The following is a 13,706-nucleotide window of genomic DNA, read 5'->3' as shown; positions in this document are numbered from 1 at the left end:
AGAGTTTTACACCACTGCGACGTCCCACAGACAGAGCAGAAGAAACTTTTCTTCTGAGATTGAACAATGCTTATACTCTTTGCTTTCCTGCTTCCAGTACTGTGATGCAGTTGGTAAATCAGACTACAACATGTCTCTGAGACACATGCCCTGTTTCTGCCATACCCCACTACCTGCCAATGCTCCTTGCTTGTAAGAATAGGCCACAGGTAAAACATGAGCCCAGTGTGGATCAGATTGGTTTTCAAATCCTTGTCCAGCAATATATTTCTTCCACAGCCTCAAAAATAATGTCAAGTCTTTGGTTCTCATAGCAAAACTCACACCATTGTGTTTTCCACATCACCATACAAGGCCATAATGCATCACTGGATGGAGGTCACACACAAAATACGATATATGAAGGTACCTTAAATGCCTACACAGCTCTTGACTCAGGTTTCACAGCCCTACTGCACACTTGCAGACCTGTGACATTGGGCCACACATGCAGAGCAAAGACACAGTGAACCTTAAAGAAACTTCAGCTATCATGAGAAAAATTGTTGATGTAGACACAAGAAAGATACCCCCCCAAAAAACAACAAAACATAACTTAGTAGCCCTAAGATATGTCCATAGGAGAATAATACAATAAATGAGAGCTATTCACTCTCTGCTCTGTCATCTATAAGAGATTTCTTTTGCACCTTTGTCTCAAAGCTTGCCGAGCAACACTGATGGACAAGCCTAGTCAAGGGTTGAGAAATCCTTTGTCTGAGGGACAAAGATGGTCAAAGTTGGCGAAATCTTTTGTCTGAAGATTTGCAGGCCAGGGGCAATGAGGGAGAGATAAGCCACAGCTTAATGGCTGGGAAGCAGTCTTTTGTGTGGGCTTATCTCAAGGAAGATGGCCATCTCAGGAGGCACTCCTGCACATGACTCCCCAAGCACCCAGGAATGGCAGAAGAAGAAGGATAAAAAAGGGACAACAAACATGAGGATTGGTGTCTGACATCAGATGCCTCACAACCTGATGCCTGCCTGCTGATTGACTCTCCTGGGCCTACTACCTGAGACCTGACCCTTCCTCCTGGACTTGTTCTGTCGCTGTACCTGCTTGCTGCCTACTGCTGGCCACTCTGCTGCTGCTCTCCCCCTGTGCTTTTGCCTCGGACCATTGGAATGGCGTGCAGTGGGACGCTGCTGGATCTTGGTGGTGACTATCCCCGCTTCATGTAATTCTTGCTTCTTTTCTATCTTTTCTATTGCCCGCTTTCCCTTCCCCATCACCCTAATTTGTAATAGTCTCCAGCCTCACCTTCCCTACCTCCCTGATTGATTAAGATTTCTAATAAACTGATCAGACCAACATTTGAACTGTTGTTGCTTAATCTCACATCAGGTATACGTATATCAAAGAACCTCCTCTCCCTCCTATAAAATGGAGCAAAACACCATCCCAACCCATCCATATGACAGAAATACGTGTGTTTCATAAAAAATCCATAGCCATCACTGGCTATAAAACCAATATAAAGAGGACATCCTACCCAATCATTGCAAGGTCAAAGTAAGGAGGAACAAACTGGGCTGTCTCTTCAACCTTAGCTGTGATGCTTCTTCGGGCTCCCACTGCAAGATGCATAGCATGTGGCATCTCCTTGAGTTCTGAGACCATGGCAAGTCTCACTGTCTGATCTTCCTTCCACAGCCACAGGTTCTTGATTGAACTCTCCAATACCACTTGCACACAGAAAGTCAGCCAGTGCTTTGATTCATACTGGAGAGCAGTGACCAAGGTAGAGATGGGATAGATACACATAGTGGAGGGTCAGTGGAGATCCCAGCTACTTTTTGCCATCAAGCTCACGGCAATGACCCTACTGCATATCTAACTTCCACAGCCATCACAGAGCCAGAAGCTGGTGCTTTACATTCCAGGTATATGCCTCCATGGCCCCTAGTGAACATCACAGGCCTATCTGTCCCCAGATGGTGGGCTTGGCCCTGAAACTCAATAAGGGTCCTCAGAAAGATCTCAGAGTTCCTCATGACTTATAGCATGTTGTAGGCCTTACTGCCATCCTCAGCTGCGTTACTGGCCTCTTTATCTTGATTCATTTTATTCCAGTATTGATTCCTATTCTGCTGATGAGGCAGAGGTTATCATACTCCTGTATGATAAACAAAAATCCCAAAAGACCACGAGTATGAGCACATATGTTGCAAAATCTGTGAGTGAATTCTCAGAAGTGTCTGAGGTCACTACTGAGATGCCTTCCTCTCACCAGCACCAGCTAACAGAAATGCTGTGCAGTGCTGTGTCATGCAGCCACACTACAGCCCACTACCAGCTGGCAGTGAGAAGGAGGAAGCATGGGATTTTATCAGTGCTGATGCCCAAATGGGGAAGCAAGCAAGCACAAATTAGGAAACTACAGCAACTCTTCTTGTGCTGTTATGTTTCTGCTTGTGCAAAGAGGAGGAAACGTTTGTAAAGCTCATTTCCCAGAATGAATCGCCTCTGATGGAAGGAGGTCCTGTTGAACTTCCCTGCGCTCATCCCACCTTCACAAAGCCTTTCTGCCTGCACACAGGCAATGCAGAGTCACCTCTGGGGAGACTCACTTTGCTGAGCTCCATTCAGTTGGAAAAAGAAAATGGATAAAAAGAGTTTTTAGAATCTGCAAAACCATCCCTCTGCCAACACTGTTCGCGTATCACTGTTGTTTTGCACTCAACTTTTACAAAAGCAGCAAAACTTCCCATTCTTGTGGCACAGCCACCAGTTTCATAGACTTCACTGACCAACATTCCCACAGGTTTGGTTCTTGTTTGCACTCTTCCTTCAAGGAAATGATAACATGGGGTAGATTTCTTACAAGGCTGGCCATAGATTGTTGGACATGCTGTCTCAGTAAAGGTTTTGAAAAATAACTTCCAGTGACTCACAGCCACATGACTTTGCCTAGTCTCTCATTCCTTCCTCAGTGTTATCTTATAGTCTAGTGTTGCAGTGTCAGAGCAAGTCATCTCCCAGGCCACAAGAAGTGCCTAGAAAAGCCCTGGAGATGGTGACAGCAGCAATTTTCTAGCTCACGAAGAACAAACTAATGTGTGGTTATTTTCATGCTAAACAGCTGCTTCCTCACTTATGCTGAAGAAAGTCCTGCCAAAGCCTTTCTATTTTATTTCTCATATACATATATATACTTATACTACTTATATATACATATATATGTATACACACACACGTTTGTTTGTTTATTTGTAGTGGCAGAAACCAACCAAATTTAAAAATAAAAAAAGGGAGGAAAGAAACCAGTTCTGGACTACACCGTTCAGCTCAGGCAAAGAATGCTGAAGGTGGTAGCTGACAGGATGACATAGGGATAGTGACGCATCTGACCAGGAGTCTTTGGGTAGCAAAGAGCCATGCAGCATGTAGAGAGAAGGGTGTATATTTTTTACACACAACTTGTTGTTCAGGCTGCATACGCCCAAGCTGACGCACACAGACAGTAAAGCTGCAAACTTTGCCTGTGTGTCTCAGTTAGGTGGAGCAAGGAACTCTGCCTAGCAGAGGTCACCCAACACTTTCCATAAGAAGAATGTGTTTCAGTTTGCTTCAACTTTGCCAGATTTCAACTGTTTGGGCTGGATTTTTTCCATGCATGCTGTCTGCCCCAGGGTAAGTGGTTTTTGGGAAAGTTTCAGCAAAATGATTCAGGTTTTCTCAGCACAAGAGTAAGGAGAAAATATATTTTGACCCTGTTAAGGGCTACAGATATGAAAAGAGCTCTTTGCAGGGTTCTATAATTGCTCCGTGCACTGGAAAAGCAATATGGTATTTGCATGGACAAAACTAGGACTTCTGCTGGCCCTGTGTGATCTTGTTCAAATCAGGAGCACTGTAAGCTTCCCAGAAACCTCAGTTTGTGCAGGAGACTTTCCAGGGTTTGAACACTCCACCTGTGTGTTTCATCCATGAGTATGAACCATGAAGGAAACAAAAGGCATTTGAATAAGGGGATGGGATATCAATGGGCTATGAGGGGACTGTGGTCCAAGCTCTGTGAGAACTTCCAGCTCACAAAAAGCAAGTTGTAACTAACCAGTCATTGCTAGAGAGGCAAAATCTCCAAACCCAATAACTTCCTTCCTGGTCATGTGCTTAAACTCTTTTTGGGTAGCATAGTATAGCTTGTACTCTGGTAATGTGGCAACCACTGCTACAAAAACAAAAAAGAATGGGACTATTTCTGGATCAGAAAGAGCATATACATATCCCCTGGAATAAGAAGTGATATCTTCAGTCTCATGTCTACCCATAGCAAAACCTATCAGTCAGCAGGCTTTCCTCTGGGAATGGCTCCAGGCAGAGGTTAACCTAGAGAATACAGTCCCTGACGCCTCCCTGGCTGCCTTAGGAAATGTGTTTTGGGAAACATACTGCATAAACAAAAAAAAAATAAAAAAAAACCCATAACCGGAAAGCAAAGGGGGCAAAGTCAAGCCCCCAGTAGTTAAGAATTCCAAAATTGAAGTTACCTTGTGTGTTTAATCAATGGATATACAGATGGTATAGTATATCCAGGAGCTTAGCTGATGTAATTGTTACATTGGAGTAGGAAAAGAAAGACACTCACCCTATCCTGAGCTCACAAAATAGACTCCAGTGGAGCAGATCTCCAGAGAGACCCTTCCCCACTGGCAGTCAGCTCTTAAATGGGTCTAGGAGAGGTTGAGCCAGGCTCCATCCCTTCCTGCAGCACAGGTGAATTGCCTTCACCTGTGTTCCCGTGGCTGACTCATTGCTCGCCTCAGGTGATCAATCAGAGGTTCAGGCTGTGATTCAGCAGCCCCATACACTTGTGTTGGCTCTCTTTCCTAAGCATTTTTAAAATGCACTTCGATGAGATGTGCTCAGGTATCAGCATATGCGATGTTGTTTATGCTGCTCTGGATATTTTTTGCAAGTAAACAGAAATTAAGCACTACTCTAAATAGGACCTGGCCATTCAAGAAAGCAATGAGTATCACAATTCAGCCTCAAATACCAATATTTTATTAAGTAAATAGATAGGAAGAATAATTATCATAAAAAGATGAGCCCCATCACCTTGCAAAGCCCCATTTACAAAGAAACACCTAATTTATACAAAAATGTCATGGTAAGAGCAGGAAATATCACATCAATATCACTCTTGTAATATATACTCTCATTTCTCTAAAGAATTAGTAGAATTGTTAAGTAAAATTCATTAAGGAGAACTGTAAGTATAGCTGATTCTCTTGGGCACTTGCTGGAAACTGCAAGAATTGATGGGAACGTCTTAAGTATTAGCCTTCCACTGATCATTTGAAAACCAATTTTTGCTTATTTCTCCTAAAAGATTTCCCCATCCAGCTTGACTGGAAAAATACAGCCCAGCTCTCTAATTTAATAATACATTAATTGATAACAAAAGAGGAAAACACGATATTGGTTATATAATTTATGTTCTATGGTGTCCCTGTGAACTGACATCTCTGCTGGCAACCTTAGTCACTGAGATTATGGACTGTACATCATAATCCTGCTCTAAGAGTCGTGGACATTTTATAGAGAAAAACTTTTTCGTTAATGAGTCACAGATTATGGCTGCTGAAGATATTTTTGGTCCAACCTAGAAAGACAAAATAAATAGGAAAGCTTTGCAACTTTGTATTTAAAACAACAGGCCAAAATTCCTCAGTGGCATTTCTGCAGATGTTCCAGGCAGAGAAAAATTGGCCATTTTATCTTCACTTGAATTAAAATAAGTGGGCATCTGGATTCCTATCTAGGAGAAAAGATTTACACATTTGTCACTAAGAGAGGCTTATAAGGTAGAGGATACTGTGTGTTTTATATATCCAAGTGAAGTGCTGTTTTGATCTGACAGAAAAGTACCTGGTTTTCCTTTTAAATTAATCATTTCTCTGGATATGGCACTGCTGTTGGTTATTCTTCCCTGTCTTTTGGGAACAGCTCGGTAGCCATTGCAGAGTGCTGCACTAACAACATCAGAACAACAAATCTGCTACAAATGGCTCTCATATTCTGCAAAATCTCAGTTTGGTTTCCCAAAAACATAAGCCTTCTACAACCATGCAGCATGTGAGTGAGTCTGTATGTTTCTGGTTATCTGCCCATTCTGCCCTTCCTCTTCACCCTCCTGGAAGACTTTAAGCTGTTTAGGGATATTTCCAACAAAAGTGGCAGCGTCTTGAAGTTGCTATGAAACCTCTCATTTTGTGCAAGCATGTGGCCAAGTAGAAGAAAGGAACTGCCATGATAGCCCTGGTGATGGACAGGCTGGAGCAACGAGAAATTAACTCACCCTTTATTAGACATTAGAGACTACAGGACCAAGGCCAAGCAGGCTAATGTCCACCAATGACAGAAGTTGCACAATGACATACTTCTATTTTATTTTTATGCCAAAGGAACCTGCAGTGGATGTTTTGACGGAAGTAGGGATGGATCAAGAAAAGAGAATTCTAGGAAACTCTGCATGCTCCATCTGCCATGACTGCACAGTTATCTAAAAAGCAACAATCTTTCTACTCTTCATTCCATCCTCACCTTGACTAATTTTGTTCTCTAATTATGACTCCTGGCAACTTTCAATACAAATGAGTATTTTCCTCCTTTAGGTAAGGCATGTTCTTGGCTCCAAGGAGGAGGTTTGTCTGTCAAAATGTTAGCTACTTCTTTTATATGTTAAATATTAATTCTATTTATCTTCAAATTATTTTCAAATACTGGAGGCATTCTTCTCTATATTGGAATGAAACAAGTGCTTAATTTCAGGTTTTTATATTATTCTTGCTCAGATATGAAGCCAAAAATGAGTAATTAAATTCCCATTTAAACCCCATTTCCTTAAATACACTCATTCTCTTCCCACTCACAGCCTCTGTGCTAGCCATGTGTTCTCTCACATAAGGCCCACAGCCTACAGGGACACGTATAAGACACAACCTTCCTGCAGATGGCCTATAACCACATTATTATTATTCTACCACTTACCAGGGAACACTAATGTACATGTTAATGTGCAAGACACCAAAGGTGCTCAAAAGACTTATTTGTCCTCAGCAAGGGAAGGATTTCTTGTCCCTGAAGAAAGGGATGCAGTGAAAAGCTTACTGCCACCTAAGGCCAAGACTTTGCTCTCCTCACTAACCTCCCAGTGACAGCCTCCACGTGTCTGGAACTACCACATCCATATTTCCAGCAAAAAGAAAGCAAAGGGTTAAATATGGAATGATGTGAGGGAAACAGAGAAATAGAGGTGATTTGATTAATCCATACATTCAGGGTCAAAGGCAGTACTAGCAGTCTGACAGCGTGTTTCTGTGCTGACCTGCCTCTTGGTCCTTCAGTGCCTCCAATATCCACTGGCACACTCTCTTACCAAGGGCTTCTCCCCATGAGCCAAAGAAAGGGAATTGCAACATTTCTTACTGCCAAAGCTATGACTCCTCTGAACAAACTGAATGCAACCATCACCTGCTTTCATTCTCCCCAGAGGAAGAGAAGTTTTGGATAACATAATCACCACCAGCCAGCTCTAACCCCTGCTGAAACATCAGAGGATGTGACTTCAATGCTTTGAGGTATTCAGTAACCCAGATCCTAAAGATGCATTTAAGGAACTGTGAAATGCAGGCAAAACTTCGGCAAGGGGCACAGGCATAGACTCTTGTGCCCATAGCAACACCAGAACATAAAAATCAGTGAACTCCAGCATCCTTCTCTCTCAAGGCTCCAGCAAAGGCCTCCTTGGGACAAAGTATGGACACTTGAAGAGCAACTTGCACCTCAAAAATAGTTTTCTAAACTACTTGGAGGAGAAAGTCTCCATCAACAGGAAGACACTTCAAGCCTTGTGCCACTTTTGCTTTTTCCAATAGGCAGGCTGCCTTGTGGCGCAGCTGAGCACCGTGGTTGTGAATCCATGCTTTCAAGATTTGAGGAAGAACATAACTCACAGTCCCTGTCATGATCCCGTGACTAGTGATATCCAAAAAGTGAATACAACTAGTGAGGCTTTTCAACAAACATTCAACAGTTTATTGCTAGCTGCAGCAGCACACTCCATGAAATGCAACAGTTTGAGAGCTTTTCTTGCTTTGTCTTTTCAGATTCATACTCAAAGAGCACAGTCAAGAGCAAAACCTGCCATGTCTAACCCTACATTCCCACCCAAGCTAATCCTGGAAGAGTCTATGGAGGTCTGAACAACATCTTTCCTGTTGGATATCATTATTAAGAATACTCAGAAGGGAAGTAAATCCTTTAGAAAACTGCTTTGCTTTTAGTAATGTGCTCAGTGAGAAGCAACACCATTCCCATTTAGAAGTGGGGAGGGAAACAGCTTTGCATAAAGCTTGTGCTAAATGATAAAGGAGCTTCCTACTCAGCCAAAGAGGAGACTTAGAGCCTGAGCTCTGGCATCTGGGACATACCCAGTTAGTCCTAAACATTAGCACAGACCACATAAGAGTGGTCTTGGACTCAGAGTTCAGTTCCAGGTTGAATTAAAATTGTAGAGAAAATAAGAACATATTCTTGCAGAGAATATAAAGACATGCTGGATGACTAGGAATAGTAGATGAGCAAAGGGTAACACAAAGACGTCTGAGCGCTTGTAGGACTTCGTGTTTCTCTGGAATGATTCAGCCTTACCCAACAAGCTTTCCCCCAGACTTTCATTTTTTCCTTCACCTGAGCTCCAGATCAAAGGAGCAGCAGTGAGGGGCTGATGCCCCTTCTCAGGAACCTTAGGTCAGGAGGGGATTAGCACAGAGCCACTCTGTTTTGCCCTCTGCTTCATCTCCACTTGTGTGTATTTTCAGAGAGAAGTGGCTGGTGGGGCATCTGAACCCTTCATCTTGCACACTTACTGCCAGCAGAGTCCCCTCTGAGAGGGGAATTTGCTGCTGCCGGTCTGCAGCCAAAATTGCATGGTATCCATTGATACTCATTTGCCCAGAAAAGTTCACTTCAAAGGCAACAGCTGCTCTTCAAAGAGGCAACAAATTGCAGTGAAGTAGAGAATCAATGCCTTCTCCTAACTTGGCCAGAGCTCCTGCAAGGCATCAGAGGAGCCTGGGCCCAGATTGCACAGAAAAAACCAAAGTTGAAGAAAGGTAGAGGAAGTAGGTTCTTTGTATGTTTTCTTAAAGAGAACACACATACACACAAAAACAACTTTTACACTTTCTTCAAAAAGCAATTTGTTATTTCTAATCCATTTCTGTGGGGTTTTATTTTTTTTTTAAAGATTAAAGATGAAGTGTTATCTACTTTCACTGAGATCACACAGAAAATACCAATGGTTATCTGTCAGTTCTGAGCATCCCTGTAAAATTATAGGTATCCAGGCTCTTGAGAGGTAATACTAAAAAAGTGAAAACTGATTTTTTGCCCATCATCTAAGCCAATGAAGCAATTCTTTGAGGCTCATGTAAAAAAAAAAGTAGAAAACTATATTCAGATTTTTCAGCCTAATCCAGGTGTCCTCAGTTTCTCTCAGTCTTTTAAGATTGCTGCCCTATGTTACCATCATGTGTTAAGAAAAGGCCATATGTGACAACAAAAGGATTTCTCCAGACTGAGAGACATTCTGGCAGCCTGGAAAAAACTCCACCATCCTGTGTTCTATCTTACAACTGCAAAAGAGTTTGTCGCATGTGAGAAATATTTACATTTATCAACTCAAAACACACACAAAAAAAACCCCTCAATTTACATTTCATGTTTTTCATAACTTGCTTGGCCTGCTTTTGTTCCCTGTCAAAAAAACCATATATTTGCATTTAATCAAAGACTCCAAGTTCCTATTATCCCACTGTCTTCTCTCCATGCAGTCTCTTCCTCTTTCTTACATCTAGAAGAGTGGCTGTGCTTAGGACCCAAACTCTGCAAATAATGCTCTAAGGAAGAACTTTATCACCAGGGATTCACAGATTTGGTTCAGGGTGCTTTGATCAGGCTCTCAATGGGGAAAAAGGCCATTGTGTTGCACAGCATTTTCCCTGAGAGCATCGCAGCACCCTCAGCACTGAGGTTGCACCTGGGAAAGCCTACATAGATCATACATAAAAGACAAGGAACATAAAAGACAACAAACAAAATGTTGATTTGTCTATTAGTTTTATCCTCCATAGTCCCTCCACAACTACAGAATGCTGTCTCACCAAACACTTCATTTTTTTCTAAAAGGATACATAGAGTCTACAGAAATGGGAACTCAGCACACTGAAGTGTTTAGCAGATGAAAAGAAAGCACAAAGCACTCAAAGTGAGTATTCACAACACTTGTTTTAGGCTTCACGCAAAACCCATGCAGGAGGACATCCAGGAACAGGGAAAAAAAAGAAAAACTCAGAAGAACCTGCTCCTAGTTAAAATAGGCTGCTGTGATGGCAGTGCTGGTTGTGTTTTGAATTATAGCAGTTGACTCTTTTACATGCCTGGTTTGCACCTCAGTAAAGCTTCCATGAGCACTTCTCATCTTTTGTCACTCTGAGGTAATATGGAACTCACAATGCAGCATGACACTGCAGCTTCATATCAAAGAAAATTTCTCCAGATGGCGCTTCTCTACTTCATGTTAATTACCCCCCAGTGCTTTCTCTACCAGATATGTTCCATTTACTAGAAAAATGTTTCTCTTTCCTAGTTCAGCTAGGCTTGCAATACCACCCACCTCACCACAGAATCTGAGCAGGTTCCAGAACTGTATTAAGCAACACGCCTAACATCTGTCACATGTGGTTTTTCTCTCTCTCTCTTTCTGTCATCCTCCTGCCCAGTGAAGGTCTATGAGTTCAGTAGCTTGTTTCACTTGGCAAAGGGTAGTTTTATTTTTAAAGGTGCTTATGGATGTTCTTTAGAGAAGTCAGCACCAGGAAGCATATCCTAAACAGAGAGCAGAAGGAAATATGCCTTATATTCTCCTTGGGGGGAATTTCTGCTGTGTGGTCTTGCACCAGCCCTTCAGAAGCCCTCTGTCTCCTGGAAGACAAGCTTACAAGGTCACCTGGATCTGAAGATCAGTTCTGAATATGATCAATGATCTTCAGAAAGGAACTCAGATTATTATTTTCTTTGGTAGCCAGAAGGTTCTTAACATTGTGCGCCCAGAATATAAATATAAAAACCACGAGCTTGATGCAGTTCTCCTGCTCCAAGCCACTGAGATCACAAACACAAGGCAGACGTTCATCAGAAGAAGCAGCGATTCCTTAAATCCCATTAAACCACCTGTACATGATCAAACAGTATAGCCCTCTGGGACACACTTGCTAATTGCTGAGTACGAATGAGGAGTATGCTATCTGCTCCATAACCACCCAAAAAAAATGGACCCAGAATATTTGTGCTGTACAAATTAACTGCTGCGAAATTGCCAGGTCATGGCCTGAACCAAAGGTTGAGCACCAAGTGAGAAGGCGTGGCTAACCCAGGGAGCTCAGGAGTAAGCAATGCACCTGAGTGACTGGAAGGGATGGAGTCTGAATCCACCCCTCCTCACCCTCATTTAAGAGTCAGCAGCCAAGGGAGTGGTATCTCTTTGGATAGTGACTGCATTCCTCTCAAGTTGTCACTTGTTGTCGGAAGGGGTGAGCCAGTTTTTCTTCTTCGTTACCTGCTGTTGTTTCATGGTGCTCTTCTCTCATTAGAAGGCACTGTCATAATCTTCTTTCGCCATATGTTAGCTAAGCAAAATGTGATTGGTATAGTTGACCTTAGACTAGAGCCATACTTTAAGAGGTAAGACATGACATATTGGCGCCAAAGGATGTTGCTTAATAAATAAAGAGGTACAAATACAGATAAGAAGAGGCAGCCAGAAGGGCACTAAGTAGCAGGAGCAGGAAGCTTGAGAGAGCAAGTGCATTCTTTTATCTTGGCTTTTAAATGAGCATGGCAGAGGGCTTAATTATCTGCTTGTAGCTTTCCACCTCCTAGGATTTGAACTTACTTTTCAAGCTTTTTTTCTCATTGGAACATCAAAGATTTATACAGAAAAAGGAAGGAACAAAGAAGGGAAAGGGAAAAAAAAAAACAACCAACACAGCATTTCAAATACTCAGCTTAGAAGGAGCCCCACGTTCTAGTTATTGGCCAAAAGAATTCTGGAGAATAAACAGTGAATTTTTCACTTCTTTTCATATGATGCAACAGCTCAGAAGGACCCAGGTAAGTCAATAACTCATCACCCAGGACACTCCAGAGAGAAAACAAACTGATCCCTCAGGGAAAGCAATAGATGTCTTCAAAACAGTGGTGCCCTAACCATACAGTCATTGGCAAAAGGGGAACAGGAAGGGAGAGTGGAAGGGAAGGGCGTGAAAGCTGGTAATGGAGCAACTTCTTCGAGTGAGTTTTGAAAGAAAGTGCTTTTGCTGTAGAGGTCTCTCAGCATGCTGAGATAATCTACTACTCCAAGCTGTCCAAGGATGCTAAGCAGGTTTTCTGTCTTTTCACCCTACACACTAGGTTACTTTCCTACAAAAATACTGCAACATGGTAGATGTCTCTGTAATATCCCCATGAAGACCCCTGACAAACAATCACAAAAAAAAAAAAAATTTCTGGGGGATGAGCTGCTGGAGAGGAGCTCTGCAGAGAGGGACCTGGGCGTCCTGGTGGACGACAGGTTGGCCATGAGCCAGCAGTGTGCCCTCGTGGCCAAAAAGGCCAATGGCATTCTGGGGTGCATTAAAAAGAGCGTGGCCAGCAGGTCGAGGGAGGTGATCCTCCCCCTCTACTCTGCCCTGGTAAGGCCTCATCTGGAGTACTGTGTCCAGTTCTGGGCTCCCCAGTACAAAAAAGACAGGGATCTCTTGGAAAGAGTCCAGCGGAGGGGCCACAAAGATGGTGAAGGGCCTGGAGCATCTCCCCCTATGAAGAAAGGCTAAGTGAACTGGGTCTGTTTAGCCTTGAGAAAAGACGACTGAGAGGGGACCTGATCCAGGTTTATAAATATCTGAGGTGTGGCGGCCATAGTGGTGAGGCCAGTCTCTTTTCAGTGGTATGTGGAGACAGGACGAGGGGAAACGGACATAAGCTGCAGCATAGGAAGTTTCGCACGAATGTGCGTAAGAACTTCTTCACGGTGAGGGTGACGGAGCACTGGAACAGGCTGCCCAGGGAGGTTGTGGAGTCTCCTTCTCTGGAGATATTCAAGTCTCGCCTGGACGCCTACCTGTGCGACCTGGTGTAGGGAACCTGCTTTGGCAGGGGGGTTGGTCTCGATGATCTCTAGAGGTCCCTTCCAACCCCTACAATTCTGTGATTCTGTGATTCTGTGAAAACTATAGGCCATCAGCACTACTCTACCCTCTGTTTTCCCTTTCTGCGCAGCTTGCAGGTCATTTGTGGAGCAGACTTAGCTGGCCAGATGTGTGAGTTGAAATCTGGAAGGTAGAGCCTGGGCTGCGCTGCTGGAGATTGCGTGGCACTATCTTGCAAGCCTCCTTGCTGTAAGATAGATGGCAGTTTCACTTCACAAGGCTATTAGGTTTTGCTTTGATGCAAAGCCAGAAGACAGTACCAGCTTCCAGGCTGCAATTTTGTGGCAGTGCTGCTAAACTGCTCCCTCTCCCACCTACTGTGCTGTTAAGAGCTGTTGGTGCAGTTCTGTAATGAACTAGACCAGAAATCTTTCCAGCTGGAAAAA

Source organism: Meleagris gallopavo, chromosome 1 (assembly GCF_000146605.3).
Source record: "Meleagris gallopavo isolate NT-WF06-2002-E0010 breed Aviagen turkey brand Nicholas breeding stock chromosome 1, Turkey_5.1, whole genome shotgun sequence".
Classification (NCBI taxonomy): domain Eukaryota; kingdom Metazoa; phylum Chordata; class Aves; order Galliformes; family Phasianidae; genus Meleagris; species Meleagris gallopavo.
The sequence above is the reverse complement of the archived record's forward strand: the minus strand, read 5'-3'. Positions refer to the sequence as shown.